Consider the following 18,561-nt stretch of genomic DNA (forward strand, 5'->3'; position numbering starts at 1 on the left):
ACCCACTCACACAAACTGTGAGGTAAGAACTAAGAACACCTCCCCCGCCTCCTCTTCCAGCACATGGCTTCAGGGGTGAAGGGGGAGGGTTTGAGGGAGGGGGAGGGAGACCATGCTGCTGCATGGTTAAAGTGCTGTACAGCCTAATTTAACCACCTACATTATGATGAAGGGGAATTTGTCTTTTGTTATATTAGAGTCAAGTATATTTGTTAGAATAGAGCTATAGCCTACATTAATGAGCGTTGAGTATGACCAGAAGGCATATTACAGTGTATCGTTTGGCAGAAACATCTTATCTCCATACTTTCTCTTGTTGTGTTTTTTCATGAATGAATGCTCTACCAACTTGATCATACTACAGCGCCACACACAAGTATCAGCAGTAGCAGATCTGCAAGTTTGAATCGTAACGCAAAGCGTAGACGTTTTGAGCGTGTAGATCTGATGCTTTTGCTTTTTTATCCTTAGAACATATATGTCAAACTCAAGGCCCGGGGGCCAAATCAGGCCCGTGAATGAATTATCTTTGGCCCGCGGGATGATATTTAATTACTATTAGAACTGGCCCTCTGGTATATTGCACGGACCACCATAATACTACAAGTCCCACAATGCACTGCGAGTGCATTGTCACACGTGTATCGAGGGCCCGCAAGCGCAAGCCTGCGTCTTCTCTTCACTATTGATCAGCAGTGAAAGTATATCACTTGTGGTCAGCTTTCAGCTACCCCTCTCCCCAAAAATGTTGCGTGTGTTGAAACACAGTCCGGCCCTCGACTTGTACCAATTTCTTCATTTTGGCCCACTGTGTATTTGAGTTTGACATCCCTGCCTTAGAAGAACCATTTTGGGACATATGAGGTTTCCACCTGACGAGGTCAGGACATGAAAAACAAAATAACCTGTGATCTCATGAAACCAATGCAGTTCTTGTTTAGTCACGTCTCTTGTCATTACAGGCTCTTTCATTGTTTTTTTGTTTTTTTTATATATAAAAACCCACAGAAATATTTGACCTGGCATTAGTACAATGTCTCTTTGATTACACCTGCCTAACCTGGTACAGCAGCTTATCTAAAAATACCAAAGATAAACTACAGACATCACAAAATAAACTGAGGGTAGTCCTTTATCTCTCCCCAAGAACCCACATTGGCGCCGCTAACCATTTTAGAGAATTAAATTGGCTCCCAGTGGAAGGCAGAATACAACAACTGAGACTCTTTATGGTCTATACATTTTTAAAAGAACAATGCCCAAAATATTTTAAAGGTTACCTCCCGTATGTTAACCAGTTCCATAGTTTGAACACAAGGGCTAGTGTAGCTGATCTTAAACCACCAAACCTGAGACATAGGGTAGGTAGAAGCTCATTTGAATACAGGGGTGGAGGTTTGGAACAAAATCCCAAGGGAAATTACATTTGCCCAGTCTTGCCCAGTCTATGTTGAAAAAGTGGCTGATGGGCAAGTTAGTATAGTGCTGTATTTACCTATTTATATCTATTTATTGTCTTTTGTTTATTGATCTATGATGGCCGGTTGTAAATGTTATGACTCATTAGTGTTGTAATGTTAGTACACATGTTCTTCTTATCATATGCTGTAACTATTTATTTATTTATTTGGATCACAATGGAAATAAGCCCTCAGACTTTTTGTGCAATCCTGATGATTCTGTACTGCTCATGAATTCATGAATTGTATCATGAATATATCAAATAAAATCAAATGGCATCTAAATTTTGGGTATTGGCAAAAAAATCCAAAAAAAACAAATCCAAATTAGAAGATATCTTCTTGTGACTGTGACACAGTCATACGACATACAAGGCATTATGAAAAAACACAAATACATTATTGTCATTTGTCCAAAACATTTCAGCATTCAAATTCATAAAAAGCAGATAACATGAAAACATGCCGCTTCACGTCGCATTTCAAGCTTGTGTGGATCTGCTATTTGTGATGCTTTTGCCTGACGCTATAGTATGATCAAGTAGGGCAATTTGTTCATGAAAAAAACTCAAAAGGTTAAAACAATTATGGAGATAAGAGGTTTCTCCCCGACAGCAACGATATGGAAATACAAGGTTTGCCCAGACAGGCAGCAATGATATGTAATCTACTTGCTGTGCATTGTCCTTTTAACATCGTCTCTTGGGACTCATGTGTTATAGGGCTTGCTTTCCATCTGCCATGTGGGTGTGTGTAGTGTACATTATATCATATGTCAATATGATATGACTCACCAAAGGTCACCAAGAAAATTTTGGTCCATTTGTCATACATGGCGGTGGGAATGGATTAATTACAACCTGCTTCTCATATTCTAAGAGGGCAGGAATTCCCTACTGTAAACCGCTAAGTACCTCGACTTCCCTGGGAGCCAAGACTGCAGTAGAGTCTTTGTGGTGGCGCAGATGTATATGATTGTGTCTGTGTAGGAAAACCCAAAGCTCCTGAAAGTCCTTTATTGGCTCCTGTCTGTGAATCTAAAGACTCACATAGGGGCCAAGGACATTTTGAATCACAGGAGCATTTCCTCTACTCTTCTCAGTCCTCAGTTTTCAGGTGAATGGTGAAACGTTTGGTACCTGTAGTCTAGTGTATTCATGCTGTGTGAATGACAACGTAAATGAGGCCATCCATGGTTGGTGAAACTAAGCATGCTAATTGCGAGCGACCAGGAATGGCTATAGTTCTCTTGCCACCATGGTGAAACTTAAGTATGCGAATTAGCATACTTAAGTTTCACCATGGTGGCAAGAGAACTATAGCCAGTGTGGGGGCCATGACCTGGCTATATTGTTCTCTGCGGCCTGCAACGAGCAGCGAGGGGGGGGGGTAATCGGGGACTATGTGGTGGGCGGCATCTATGATATCATCTGTACACTCTGAGTTATGGGGATCCTTGAAATTAAAAAGTCAAAGTGCAGTGACCAAGTTTTTGGACAAACACCGACCTATTTTTGTATCCCAAAGGTCAAATTTGCCATTTTGGTCGATATAGAGTAGACAATTACCCCAAGAATACTACAATTAGTGTATTACGACATATATGTCGTTATCTCAATTGGGTGAGCATTTGAAACACTTTTAAAGCCATTTATCAATTGTTGTTTAGTTTAGTTTTTATTTTTCAAAATGTTCTTTGTGTCCGTCTCCCTATTGATTCCATATTCTGAAATCCTGATGTAATGTAATTACACACACACACACACACACACACACACACACACACACACACACACACACACACACGAAAATACATTCCATGGATGCAACTGGGACGTATCCTCAGTGATGCATCCCAAGGTCATCAGGGTTTCGGGTCTCGTGAACATCATACCCCTCACTCGGGTGACCCAGCCGGGGTGATCAAGTCCCGACTTACGTCCCAGTAGCTACCCTCGATCAGACCCACTAGGGTCTAGGGAAAGACAGGGCTGCACAATCCGTTGGAACCACATTTGGGCACCAAAATGTGGTGCCCAAATGTGGAAATGCGCCCAAAAAGTCGACTTTGAAATGTCCTATACCTAAACCTATACTTTACAACAGGGGTCCTCAACTAGATATGATGAAGGTCCACAAATATGTTTTTGAATAAGACCGAGGTCCGGTCCCATGCGCGGCGTCCATCGGAGAGCGGGGCTCTATGCCCGTTTAGTATGGTCAAGCCAAGCTTATACAAATCAGATCCCCTTCCACCCAACCAATAATGGGGTGCAGAGTGCAGGCCCGGAGTGGAACTCCAAATCAGGCCTGGAGTTATACGCCCTGGCAGGCCACACTGTGCGCGCGTAGCGTGTGCCAGAATTTTGGGGGCCCTTGGGGGACATTTTGGGGGCCTTTGCAGCAATTTCACATGAGAAATGTATACCATCTGATGTTATTTATATTTTTGTTATTTATATATATATATATATATTTTTTTGGGTGGTCCGCAAAGAGGTGGTCGGACCGCGGTCCGCCAGTTGAGTACCCCTGCTTTACAATGTCTAAAATACATCTAGGATTAGTGTTTCTACTTTCTCCTTGTGTGTAATGTAAGAGATATCTTCCTTTGGTGGTGAGCAGATGCAGGGATGCACACACTGCACAGCTATAGGGCACGCCATTGTATTGACACAGGTGCGTGTTGTTATTAATTATCCCATAACAACCGCAACGCACACGTCAATTTAATGCGCCCCGTGTGCTTCCCAAACAAAGGAAGGTGGGCCTATATTTGTTCAGTCCAGCAGTCTTTTCGGGTTTGTATGGTTGCCCGTACGGGTGCACGGTGCATGCATGGCTCATGAAAAAGTGGAAATAGGTCTACTTAAGGACACAATATTTATTTCTTTACGATGAGATGGCAGGGCCGCCGCCGCCGCCGCCGCCGCCGCCACCACCACCACCACAAGTTACAACTTTGAATGCCGCCAAGATGAGAGTGGGACATTGCGTGGACAAACCAGGGGATATTTTCTTCTCTACCAGGAGATGGCAGGCTTGTCCTGTTTTTCAAAGGCAGCGAGCATCGATTGAAACTGACCCACTATCTTCCGAGGAGAGGTTAACAAGTTAACAACAGAAAATGTTCCGGTGAGTGACCAATGCAATCAGGAGAGAGAAGGTCAAATTAAATGTATAGGCTACAGCTCCTGATTGGAGAATATCACTATCCCAATCATCTAAGGAGTCACAGGAGACTCAAATAGTCTCTCCATTGACCGATAATCTCGTTCATCAAATTATTGTTAATTGTTATTATTGGCTTAGGAATGCGACAAAACATCAACATCGTGCATGAGATTGTGTAGGCTATTGATTCTGTTTCAAACGTCACACAACTCTGACAGCTCTATGGGCCGGGATAGATTTATTTCACTCAAGTGAAATGTATCAAAGCTTCTGATGTTTTTGTTTGTTTTCCTCCACTGTATGAGGACCGAGCAAGTCAAGACCAACACTAGCATATTTCGTTTTAACACTATAATGGAGAGACCATGATCAATAAAGCAATTATGTTTTTGAAAGTAGTTTCGAGTTAAATGCAAGTAAATAGATTACTACAACATAATGAAATTATTTGCTCTGAACTACACTGTATTCTACTAATTTAGGAAAAGGTCAGATTTGGATAGAAGTGTGCGTCCTTTAGTCAATTGTATAGCGTTGGCTTAGTGTTGAAAGGGCACCCTCTGCTGGTATAATAGAATCACTACACTGTCTGTGCTGAGCATGCTGATAGGCTCTTGACTACTCCAATTTAAGCACTTTTAATCATACCATAAGTCTTAGTGCTTTTCTGGTTTCATTCCTCGTGTGCAGTTTTTGTAGTGACTTGTTTGAAATGTACCCATTCTACATACTGTGAATACAATTAACTTCAATTGGTAAGGAACTAAGTATATTTAGGCTACAAAAGTACAATATTGGAGCACGAGCACACAAATAGGCCTACATTTTAAATCAACTAACTTTAAGTTGGTTTTACTTGGTGAATATTAGGTGACCAGTCATTAGTCCTACAACTACAAGTTACTATAACCTATCTCAAAGCCTCACCCTAACCCTAACCTCCCACGGGGCAGCACACCTACACCTAACCTTAACCCATGTCTAACCAATGACTAGTCTAAACTAAGTATGCACCCCGGTGAATATTCTACGTTTGCAAGTTAATAGCCCTAGATTAGAATGTCTATGATCTGAACATATCAAAACATTAGGAAGCACAAATGTATGGGGCACACAAAATAGGTTGTGTGATCATTTACCCAACACCAATCACAACACACCTGTCAATTGTGTGCGCCATAATGTTTGTACTTCCCTTTCATCGACTGTTCCCAAACGAAGTTTTTATATTTTCAGTCTAGCTTTTCGTCATGCAGAAGTGGTGATATTTTACATAACATATGTTTTCTGCCAGAACTTTAACATGGATATGAAACTAGAGGACAATATCTGACTCAAAGTCTTAGGAATTAATTCCTGGGTGAGTATACACGCAGTGCTACAAGTTTACATGCTGACGTGGTCAGTCTGCTCTGATAGAACTGATATGGCTGTGTATTTGGAATACATGAAATGTATGTAAAATTACAGACATTCTAGGTTTATTAACAATATTGGAAAGGTGATGATTAGGAAAGCCAGACAATAATGCCAGACAATATTGTTGGCTGGTATGAGCCTCACAGAAAAAGCGAAACCAAGAGTCACTTGTCTAACGGACATGTAAAATTTTAATGCACTTGTCTGGGAAGATTTAATACTTGTCCTGGATAAGCGGACAAGGCTTAATGTCAAGCCCTGTTGAGTGTGTAAAGTTTTCAATAGCCTACTTTATACTTCTCCCCCACAACTTGGAGGCAAATATGTTTTTTTTTACTCTGCTACAATTATTTGACAACTGTAGTTATTATAATATTATCTATCTATAAATACACCACGCCTCGTTGTGTATGTATGTCCGTGTGTAATCTACGTAAGCACTGAGTTCAAATTTGACACACACGTTCCACACCACCACAGGGAGTGCAGTGCCTGGCCTTGAGTATGTCAGATACACGGTTGACCACCACAAAAGTGGTCATGAAAAAAATGTTGTGGTTATTTTTGTATACCACACCATATAGACAACCAATATAACATTTAATCATACTTTAAGTAGCACGTGACATGTCAAACTATGGGGTTTTCGTGATTCTGAATCCATTCCAAGCATTAGTTTTGCACGAAAAACACTCCTTGGCTTAAAAATGGCGATAGCCGTCATCATAAATGTGATGAGGTCAGCACATTTGAACACATCTGGGCAAGTGGATATGGACGAATTTAGGTGTTTTTCATGCAAAACTAATGCTTGGACTGGATTCAGAATAATGAAACCCCCCTAGTTTGACATGTCACATGCTACTTAAAGTATGACATTTTGCCATTTGTCTAACATGGTGGGGTATACAAAAATGGCCATAACCTTTTTTCAAGATATTTCCAGCAGAGTAGACCTCTCATTCTGTGGGCCTTGCCCTTAATGACCAATTTTTTTTAAAACATCACAGGTCCTCTCATATTTTGGACGGCTGGCTCCCCGGCTAGTATAGGTGTTGCGCTCCACCTCAGCAGCAATCTATCTCCCTGGTGTCTAGCGCATTGAAAGTGATAGGGATGCCCGTGCCCCCCACTCTGCTGATACGGGCAATAAGCCGCTCTGACCTACTTTGCGGTCATAACTACAGCCGAAATGCAGTAGCTGAAAATATGTTACTGAATGAGAGCTATAAATGTGCAACATCACGCACGGCTGAGCAGCTCATCTGCAGTCAATCATTACGTTTTGGGTACACTACACTTGCAAACATGTGTGATCATTAATCACATGGAAGAGCCTGAGCATGACAGACAGAGCTCTCACTTGGACACTTTGTGGAAAGATCTACAGCCAGGGTTCCCAAACCTTTCAGGCCGTGATGCCCCCGAAAATAAGCATGGATTTGAACTGGGGCCCCTCCATCCTGACAACATCTTGGAATTGTAGGCATATTTTGTTTGAGTCGGTTCCACAGATAAATATTGTGAAAATAGCAGATTGATCTATAAGCTCATGGCCGCAATGCGCAACATTCTGAGCTTGCAGATCGGCTATTTCTTACAATGTTTGCCTCTTTCTTATGTAGTATTTGACAACTTGACCAATTTGGTATTTAAAAAGGTCTTAAAAGTCATTAGTCATGAAGTCACTTTAGAAATGTGCAGATACCCTGTGTAGAAATGTGCAGATACCCTGTGTACACTTATACTGCATGTTGTTTTGTTTACTTTTTGAGTGGGAAAACAAGCACACCTAATCATCTGGGGACCCCTCCAAGTGTTTTGGAGGTCCTTGAAATGAAAAGATTTAAGAACCACTGGTCGAACGCATGTAGTTAATTATTTTCCTCATAACTGTAGCCAAATATTTTGTATACATAATACACGACGAGGCAAAGCCTGATTGTCCATAGAAAAAGAAACAGCTGGTATAACATGCCGTGTTTTGACCAGTGTTGCCAGTTGTGAGAGAAATAAGAAACCAGGTCTATGAAAACAAGCCCAAAAGAAGCCGAACTCGGCCACATGAGCACTGTAAACCTATATTGGCACATTTGAAAATGGCACATCTACAAGCTCACAATGCATCATGATGCTGCACGTTCTGTGCTCGCAGATAGTCTATTTCCAAAATAAATCAAACATTTTTGAATACCAATCTTGTACTATGATGGAAACACTGACCAGCTGTTTATCAAGTCAACACCCTGACCTCATCCTAACACAATTGGTTATCAATCCCTCTCAGATCTACAAGCTCACAATGCGTAGCGTCGGTATAGTCCAACAGTTTGTGTTGAAGTGTCCTTGAGCAAGACGCTGAACCCCTAATTGCTTCCGATGTGCAGGTTGGTGCCTTGCTTGGTTTCGTCCGCCATCGGTGTATGAATGTGCGTGTGTGTGTGTGTCATTGTAAAGCGCCTTGGGGCAGCTAAAATTAATATCAAAATAATGAATTGAGCAACTTAACTGTTTGGGGTGTTCACATAAGCCTGTGTGTGTTACAATTTCAATCTCTCTCTCTCTCTCTCTCTCTATCACTCTCTCACCTTCGGCAAAGGTATTCACTATGACCGCCGGCATCTCCCCCCGCGCCTCCTTCTCGGTCCTCACCATGGTGCTGTGGTAGTGGTGGCTTTCCAAGATTGACGACCAGCACAATCAGAACCACAAAGACGGAATAGATTGACGAACCATGCATGCGCTGGACGGACGGATGGTCAGGATCCTGAGTACGGGTATAGTTCCTGGGGCAGTGTTGTTCTATGTGTGCAGCATGAGTGATCCTTAGTCCACACTCACACTGTCACTCAGGCCGGCAGGTAAAGAGGACATGGTCCCCTCTATACAATGAATAACACCTTAATGTCATCTCCACCAATCAGATTGCAGACTGCTTTGTGTGCAAGAGGTTGGAATTTGTGAGGAGGTGGCGGGAAAGGCATGGGGGGGGGGGGGTGTTGGAGGTGTGAGGCAGTGGTGTAACTAAGTACATTTAAGTAAGTACTGTACTTAAGTACAGTTTTGTACTTTACTTGAGTATTTCCAATATACCTTTACTTCTGCTCCACTACATCTCACTCAGAGGCAAATATTGTACTCCACTACATTTATTTGAAAACTTTAGTTACTAGTTACTTTTATTATTACAAAACATTAAACTCAGCCCTAGATTTCGGCCGATCTACAAGCTCACAATGTGTCGCAAAAGTTGTTTATACATTTGAAAACTTGAAATGGGACATTCTGCATATGTACGGTATACTTTCTACTTTTGGTACTTTAAGTACATTGTGATGCCACTACTTTTGTACTGAAGTACATTTTTAATTCCAGACCTTTTACTTTTAGTAGTTTGCAGTATTGATACTTTTACTTAAGCAAAAACTTTGAGTACTTTTTCCACCACTGGGGGTTAGGGTGTGAGGAAGGTTTTAACCCATGCTGGGCACCTTTTGATAAACATAGTGTGTGTAGTAGCGCCTCCTCCTCTCTATGAGCTGTGAGCTCCTTTACTGTTATGCTAAACCAGGGGTTCCCAAGCCGTGGTGCGTGCACCCCATGTGAGACCCTGATGGCCTCACTGTCTCTCACAGACATAACCATGACCTAGTATCTCTTGGTTACAGAGAAACATTTTGTTGCTTTGGGGCGGAAACCTTTTTTGTGTATTTTTTTTTAAATTGACTCCTTACTTGATCACATCACACTACAACGTCACACGGCAGCAGCAGCAAATGTAGCAGATCCACAAGTGCATGATACATCAGTAGTACAGTGGTGAAATAAATTACAGAACCAACATGTTGGCTTGTACATAGAGCATTCTCCTGTCTAGACATATCCTCGTCAACCTCTAGGCCCCTATGGTAAGGCTCACCTTTAACACAATTAAACAGAGCTTCATAATCATAATGCTGTCTCCAGAGGTCAGTGATGCCTACTGGATCTGCTACCCCCTCTACATTACATGGGAGCGCTGCTTTAGCAATATCTTCATCACTTTCGTTGTCTGACTCTGGGTTTAAACTGTCTGATTCTGACATGTTAAGTCACGCAAATCTTTAGATCTAGTTTGAAAGAATTGAAACAACTATTTTTTTTCCTCTGACACAAAACAAAACTTGTAAAATAACCGGAACGAGTCAAAAGTAAATGTTTTGAATGAAATGAAACCTCGTAGCTATGACCTAGCTTTGATAGTGTATCCTGCAGCAGTGCCGTGGCGCGGCAGCACTATGGTGTTCTATGCGGCGCAGTGATGCTGAACACAAAGAAAATAGTACCATGTGACAGAGGGGTCAAAGTTGAACGAAAGTTGGTCTATAATGGTAGATATTGGTCAACAATACGAATGATGCTAGTTTTGCCCCTGGGAACTACTTGATATTCCCCCAAACCAGAGCAGTTTACCTCTTTCCAAAATGTTGTGATATCATTATTAAGCAGATTGTCGGCCATAGAGTGAGCACTCAGGGCCTGCTCTTGTTTGCTAATATACCGTAATACATATTTGTACTTGGCGTTAGTTTTAGTTTTATTTTCAAGGACAGGTCCTTGTCTGGGCCTGCCAGCTATTACCCAGGCCTTATGGGCCTCATTGGCCTCTGCATGGTGGCTAGCTACAAATGTATTCCACCCAGGCTTGATGTTCTTGGCCTTCCTAGGGCGGGTGAATAAAGACCTGCTAGCATCATGAAGGGCTCTGACTTTAAATGTGGGGTCCCTATTTTTGGCATGGGTTTATATACGTGCATGTAAAATATTGTTACAAACTTACCAGAAATAGCAAATCAGCTATCATCATTGCATGAGAAATGGGGCATCATTGGTTAAACCAAGGCTTTTTCATTCAAGGGATATCACAAAATGGTAGCTATAGGGTTCAATTTGCTGGGTAATCCATGTCTCTATGTCTTATGGCATGCCACGGCACCGGATACTGGCCTGCATATCAGCATTAACCAAACAAGTCCATAATTTGGCCTGGGGTCATGTTGTGTCCGTAGTCTCTGGACCCTGCAGCTCTGGCCTGCACTACTGTTTAACTATGTGATGTAACCACTGTTGCAGAGCAACCAAGACAAGTTGTACATAATGTGGCCTTTTATTGGGCCCTAAGCTATAGGGTTTCACAATGGGTAAGCAGTCCTCGCTAAACCATTCATGGTTCCGTAATCCGTTGTGAACAACTTTGGTCAACCATTTGAATTATCTGTCAGTCACGTGAAGAAACTGTTTGTGTTCAACATGCATTTGTGAATATCATTGTCTATGTCAGTAGTTCTCAACCTGTGGGTCGGGACCCCCAGAGGGGTGCATTTACACTGACATGTATTAAGTACTATTATTACATGGCTTGGATGAATGCTTGATTCTGATTGGTCAATCGCTGAATTCAGCTGTCTATTATTTCTGAATGATGACCGCTCTGCTCTATAACAGACCAATGCCTAATCAAACCCTTGGAGCACCAGCCGTGCGGCCGTGCCCCACTGATTTACTGCTGTTTCCAACATCACAGCCATGTAAACGCGCACACAATGTCATTTGCAGCTAAACATTGCTCTCAAAAGTGTTTTTGAAAACATTTGAGCGAGAAAAGCAGTACCCGGGGGAAAAAACTCACTGACACAGCCAGCGCGACACTTGACTTAAGTCTTAAGGAATACTTTTTTTGTTGTGTTTTGGGTCAATTTATTAATTTATGTTAGTAATTAGCAGGATAATATCTGGCTAGGTGGTCATTGTCGGGAGGTAATTCACTGACAGGGATCGAGTTTAACCACCGAGGCGAAGCCGACGTGGTTAATCACCCTGAACTTGTCAACGTGATGGTGGATGGGCCACAGCCGCCACAGGTGTGGTGTGTTACACTGCATATAAAATGGATTGGCTACACTGTGTGTGAAGGTCTGAGGAAGAGCTTCGGCTCGAAATGTTACCGTATGAAGTCAAGATATTTCTGGCAGCAGAAAATGGTGTGCAGACTTTTCTTATTCTTGAACTATCATTGTTTTTTAACCGGCACGCAGCCTATTAGGTTTTCAGATGTGCGTGTCTCTCTCCCCGTGTCCCCTAGGGTAGGTAGTCTAGGTACCCTCACATAAAAAACACGCCGTAAACCACCTCATACATTGTCATTTCGCCAATGGGCTTTGACCTTTCTAGATATCATTTATCTAGAGATGTCTACAGCAAGATTGCATGGTGCAAAAGAGGAAAACATTGAGATTTGGTCTGGTATTGCAGATTTGGTTAAGGGCATGGTTTAATCATTATTATTATTATCTTTATTTTTTGTTTCCATTGCACAGTAGTAGGAGTAATGACATTTTGTGGCATCATTGGTCTCGCGGGGGGGGGAGGGGTGGGTGGGATTGTTTGTTTTTGTGTTCCTTGCTTTTGCTGTTATGTGTTGTTTTATATGTGTTTTGTTTTCTTTAAGTCATTCATGTTGTTAACGTGTCTTATTGTGATTTTTGTATTAAAATAAAAAACATTTGATAACAAAAAAAAAAACATGCCGTAATCCTGGTCTCTGGGGCACCTGATGGAGAGGAAAGGAACTGGTTGGAATAACGTGTTCCTTCCATGCTCTAAGTCGAGGAACACGTTTGTCATTTGGACCTATATGACCTCTGACCTTTAGATCCTTTAGCTCTCCCACTATTACCAAAACTATTACTATTACCAAAAACATAAAATAATAACGTAAATTGACTAATTACCTACAGAGCTCAATTCACATCACCTAAAATCAGCTATTTTCAAAAGATACACATTTGTCATTGCTTGTATAACGACACCGTTAATCACACACAAGTCACGGGCCTGTAGGCTATTTTGTGTCCAATCTAAAGTACAGCCTGTCACCTGTGGTGTCAAAAAGTTGGTCCACGCCTTTGTCTCCTCCAGGTTGGACTTCTCATCAGGAGCCCTAGCAAGAGCCTTCAAAGGCTCCAATACATTCAGAACAGCGCTGCTAGGATCCTGATGAGTGTGTAAATACGAGCACATCACACCCATCCTCCGCTCACTCCACTGGCTCCCCATCTCATTCTGGACTGAATATAAGATTTCCCTACTAACCCACCAGTCCATCCACAGCAACGCCCCCCCTACCTCAAGGAACTTGTCACCCTTCTCAACCCGCTCCCTCTGCTCCTCAAACACCAACCTCCTCAAACCCATAAAGACTAACCTACGCACCATGGGTGACCGGGCCTTCTGCTCGGTCGCCCCCAAACTGTGGAACGCTCTCCTCGTACACCTGAGAGCCCCACATTGGGGCTCTCAGGTGGGGCTCACATCGGTCAAAGCCCTTATGTTTTAGATGTTCCTGTTCTTTTAGATGCTTTTAATGGTGTGTTGTTTCTTCTGCTTTTGTTCATTTGCTGTAGCACTTTAAGATTCTGACGAATATAAAGTGCGTTATAAATAAAATCCATTACTGTGTATGCCCATGCACTCTTCTGTGTACCCTAAAGTGTGCCTCATAGGCGTGCAGCCAAAATACACGACACAGCGAAGGCCAAGGGTCCTGTTGCTTGGCTGCCTGCGGCAATTGGTCGCTGGCTGCAGCATTACTGTCAGTGAAGGCTACTGAATGTAATGTTCTTACTAGCATCTCAATTGAGAATGAATGACTGAGCTATTTTTTTCCTTCCTGAGAGCAAAACTGCATTCGATGTGAATATACAGTACTGTATGTCACTCTTTTGTGCACCAGAGGACTGGAAAAGAGATGATTATCATTATCGTCGGGCGGAAACCTAATTTTGTCAAACTGTTCCCAGGATTCAAATAAAAATCACACCTGTGTGAACCGAGTGATGCAACTCCCCTCTCTCCCCCCTCCTCTCTCTCTCTCTCTGCTCCGTCAGATTAGCTTTATTATGGATATCAATCTGCGTCGCTGAGAACTATTTTTTCATTATTATTTTGGCTCGGCCTTTCCTTCTTTAGCGAACCTAGACAGTCAGAAGTTGGATTTGCGACCAGCAGGTGGCAGCCATGTCACATACTTCTCTCGTTCCAATTTCACGCATGCACCACTCGCACGCACACAGGTACACGGACATTGCTGGTTTTAGGAGTGGTTGCACCACTCAAAAAAAGAGTAAAAGTAGAAGATCTACAAGCTCAAAACCCTTCACTTTGTGTCGCGTTTCGAGCTTGAGGATGTCCTACTTTTGATGCTTTTGTTTTGTGTGACACTGTAGTAGTCTCAAGTTGGGCATTATCTACTAATGTTGTGCTGTGTGCAAGACTCTTAACCCCTAATTCAGGGGTTCCAACTGTGGTGCTTGCACCCTTGTGGTGCGTGACATGGAAAGGGTAATCACAAACGGGTAATCAGCTAGGTCAGGAGGTAACTGCTAGGCGTGCACGCCTGCACGGCAAAAAACGTTGGGAGCGTTGGTATGGGAACTGCTGCCCTAATTGCTCCCAGTGCGCCAATGGCGGCTCACTGATTGAATGCAGAGGACAATTTTCAAATAGTGTTCTTCAAGTTACTTTTAAAAAGTAATTAGTTATAGTTATTAGTCTGAAAAAGTAACTAATTACTTTACTAGTTACTACATTATGAAAGTAACTAGTTACTTTACTTTCTCATGTGGAATGTGTTTCACTCTGGGAGTGCACTCAGTGCACCATGTCAGTTTACAATGACAGACTCCGCACTGGCAGAAGAAGGAGACGGTTCTTTTGGATTACGTGGGTAACTACTAACTCACCCATTGAAAACACAGTAACTATAATTGCTTTACTGAATGGGAAAATGTAAAGTTACATTACAAGTTACAGCAAAAAGTAGTTTCGTTATGTATAGTAACTTAATGTAAGGGCGTTAGTTCCAACACTTCAGTGACCAAAAACACCCCAAGAATTTCAAGGTTTCTGCTCTCATCGGTATGCCATCAATTAAATAATATAATACCAACATTGAGTGCAAGTGCAGTATTAATATGATCTTTGAAGCAAGGACGCCTGCACGACTCCAATCCGTCTTAGTTTCTCTGAACAGTCTTACCAGGTGCGTGGTTGAGGAAAGTTAACTTTACAAGAAATTCTCTACGGACATGTCATTTGGTTTAAGGCACTTTTTATTATTTTATATTTGCACAGTATGCTGCAGAGCAGACAGCACAACGTACGTGTTTCGGCGTATATAGCCTTCGTCAGCGTTATACTATGCTGTCAACAACAGAAGTGTCACATTTTATAGTGTCCGTAGGGTGCGACACCTTCCTCTGTCCGTGTTCATGCAAATAACATACAGTACAGCCAACAAGAACCCAAAAGTGCAGTAATGGTAAACAAATTCCTTTAGACAATATAAGTAAATGTGAAAAAAGGGCAGCAGGTAACCAAGTCCTTAAAGGAGGCGGGAGGGGGGGGGTTCAGGATTTATATTGCACGTAGTAGAGAATGTAATGTTCTTTCCTTGATGAGAAGACAGGTTGAGCAACAAACCAAAACTAGCAAAACACTTGTTAACCAATAAAGAGCATGTCTTAGGGCCTCTCTTCTCAATGAGAATTCAATTGAAGTCCACCCCTCTCTAAAAAGGTTGTCATTGCATCTACACATAAAAGACAAAGGTACGAATAGTAGCCTGAACAATTAATACGTTCGGGACCTTGTCTCAATAAATACGAAATGGGAGGCAGTAACTCCATGTCTTCCTCTATATACTCAAACTCATTATGAAAAACATGAATATAAATACATTTTACAATACCATATTAAAATCCATGCAGGATGCATGAACATTCTTCCAATGTCTCGATAGGCTACTGGTGTCCTAGGCTTGAATCTTAACTGGTTCTCAATACAGGAATAATGAGGTAGTTGTATGATGCCAATTCAAGTGTGTGCATGTCTCATTAATGGAAAAATGGGAAAACACGGTTGAATTTAGACAGACTAATTAACAGAACATAAACAGCTGTTGCTCAAGCCAAAACCGAGCCTTATAGCAATACCTGCAGCGTTAATTTGTTGCGTGGACATAAATAATTAAGGTAATTAATTCACCTTGAATTAAATAATTACTGAGCTGATAATTACTCTTGATTACAGATTTGATTTGTTTTTAGCCACCTCTTAAGGTTGAATTTGAGGGTCAGATGGTTGGAGGTCTCTTACTTATGTACGTAGGGAGACTCAAGGTTCAAGGTTGTCTTTATTTGTCTCCCTTGGGAGAAATTTGTCTTGGAGACAGAGTCACAGCTGCATACAAATAACAGACACATTCACATACGAAAAGGAAAAACACCATGAAACACCCACATACATAAAACAGAGATATTGCACACATTCCCTTGATAAAGTGCAACTAGTCATTAAAGTGCATTCGGCAATCTCTGATTGAGCATTTTGATTGACAGGGGAACAAAAGAGTGTTTAAATCTATTATACACACACCGTGGAGTTCTATACCTCCTACCGGATGGCATTAGCTCGTACTCTCGGTACAATACATGCAAGGGGTCAGATACAATATTCCGAGCCTGTCTCAACACTGCTTGTTCAAAGATGGCCTGGGGAGTGATGGGGGAGGGGGGGGTGGACATGCCCATGATCTTCCCAGCCATGTTTGCTAGCCTACTTATTTGAGATTTGTACTTCACAGTTAGATTGCCAAACCAGCTGGACCGTATTTTAGGATTGACTCTATACTAGCTCTGTAAAAGGTCAACATGATATTTACACTGACTCCAAAAAGCCTTTGAGAAAGTGTAGACGCTGGTGTATCTTAGAACACAGTGTTGTAACATGCGTGTGCCAGCTCAGGTCCTCGTCGATCTGTACTCCCAGATATTTATACGAGGGGACCTGTTTGATGTTATGGTCATGGACACTAATCGTACTGTGGTCTCCTATGGACCTGGGGTCCACTATGACCTCCTCTGTTTAGTTTACATTTATTTTCAGATGGTGTAGATCACACCACTCTATAAACTTGTCCACTCCCTCTGTATGGCTGAGGATGTTATCGCTCTTGAGCAGACTAAGTATCACGGTGTCATCAGAAAACTTGATAACAAACTGATTTGGATGTGAGCTGACACAGTCGTCCATATACAAGGTAAACAGAAAAGAGGAACTGACTGTTCCTTGAGGCACCCCTGTACTACAGTGTCTCCTCTGAGAACACAGAGTTAAATCTCACCCTCTGTGGTCTACTAGAGAGAAAAGAAAAATACAATTTTATTATAAAGTGGTTCACATTTAACTGAGCTAATTTACGCAACAATGTCTGGATGTATAGTGTTAAAAGCCGAGCTGAAGTCGATAAAAAGTAATCTGGCATATGCTATCTTACTTTCCAGGTGTTTCAAAGTGAGATGAGCTACTGTAGATATTGCATCGCATGTACTGCGTTTCTTAGAATATGCAAATTGATACTGGTCTAGCTGGGGTCCTACCTCCTTTCGGAGTTCCTCTGTCAGGATCCTCTCCAGTGCTTTTACTACATTAGATGTTATAGCCACAGGCCTATAATCGTTATTCTCTAGTGGACATGCTTTCTTCGGGATTGGGACTATCACTGATTTTCTCCAAATCTCAGGCACTGTATGTGAGTCTAGTGACAGCTGGAAAAGCCTGTGCCAGGTTGGGGCTAATTCCTCAGCACACGTTTTCAACAGGAAAGCATGCATTCCGTCTGGCCCTGTTGCTTTATCGGTCTGTATGGTTTTAAACACTTTACAGACGGTGTCCTGATCTATTACCATCCTGTTATTAACAGGATGGTACAGGATGGTTTACAGACAGTGTCCTGATCTATTACCATCCTGTTATTAACAGACTGTTCCAGTGATGGGAGGCTCTAACAGAGAAGACTGTTTTACCAAACACACTATAGCCCTCATTTATCAACTCGGCGTATGCCAAAATATGGGTGCACGGCATCGGTATTTACCATTTCCGCAAAACCTTGAACGTGAGCCAGGACAAAAATCACGTTAGGTCGGGAGCTGTCGTGCGCTTTGTCCTCACCTGTCTTTCTGTCGTGGAACAGCAGAGCAGCATTGTTTGACCAGCTGAGAGACTGTCACAGGCATCGAAACATATGTATTCACTCCTAAAATGTTAATATAAAACTGTATGTATATGGGCTACATGTAAAAAAAAAAGGAATAGGCCTACATCAACAATGTGTCTTGTGTCAGATGAAATTGGTAGGAGATTACCAACTTTACAAGCAATTCAAATCGTGCAATTAAAAACAATGTTGCAAGTTAGATGCTTAAGCCATTTAAACAGTGTTTTGCATGAGATGAGCGCATACCGGTAGCCCCCCGACCCCCCCCCCCCCCCCCAGTGCTGCAGCTATAGTCAAAACGGGTAGGCTACTGCAATCTACAGCCATGTCTTTCTCGCGTTACGTCTCGTCCTTTTAATTAAAGGAGCTATAACATAAAATTCAACTTTTTCAATTTCTTTTGTATTTTTA

At 42.0% G+C, this 18,561-nt stretch overlaps 1 long non-coding RNA gene across 1 annotated transcript in view; it reads left to right on the forward strand.

Annotated features, from left to right (window-relative positions):
• LOC310873884 overlaps nucleotides 1-18,561 on the forward strand; it is a 414,042-nt gene that overhangs the window by 7,096 nt on the left and 388,385 nt on the right. The gene's annotated exons all lie outside the window — the stretch shown is intronic.

This window comes from Protomyctophum parallelum (assembly GCF_964188405.1).
Source record: "Protomyctophum parallelum genome assembly, chromosome: 16".
Classification (NCBI taxonomy): Eukaryota; Metazoa; Chordata; class Actinopteri; order Myctophiformes; family Myctophidae; genus Protomyctophum; species Protomyctophum parallelum.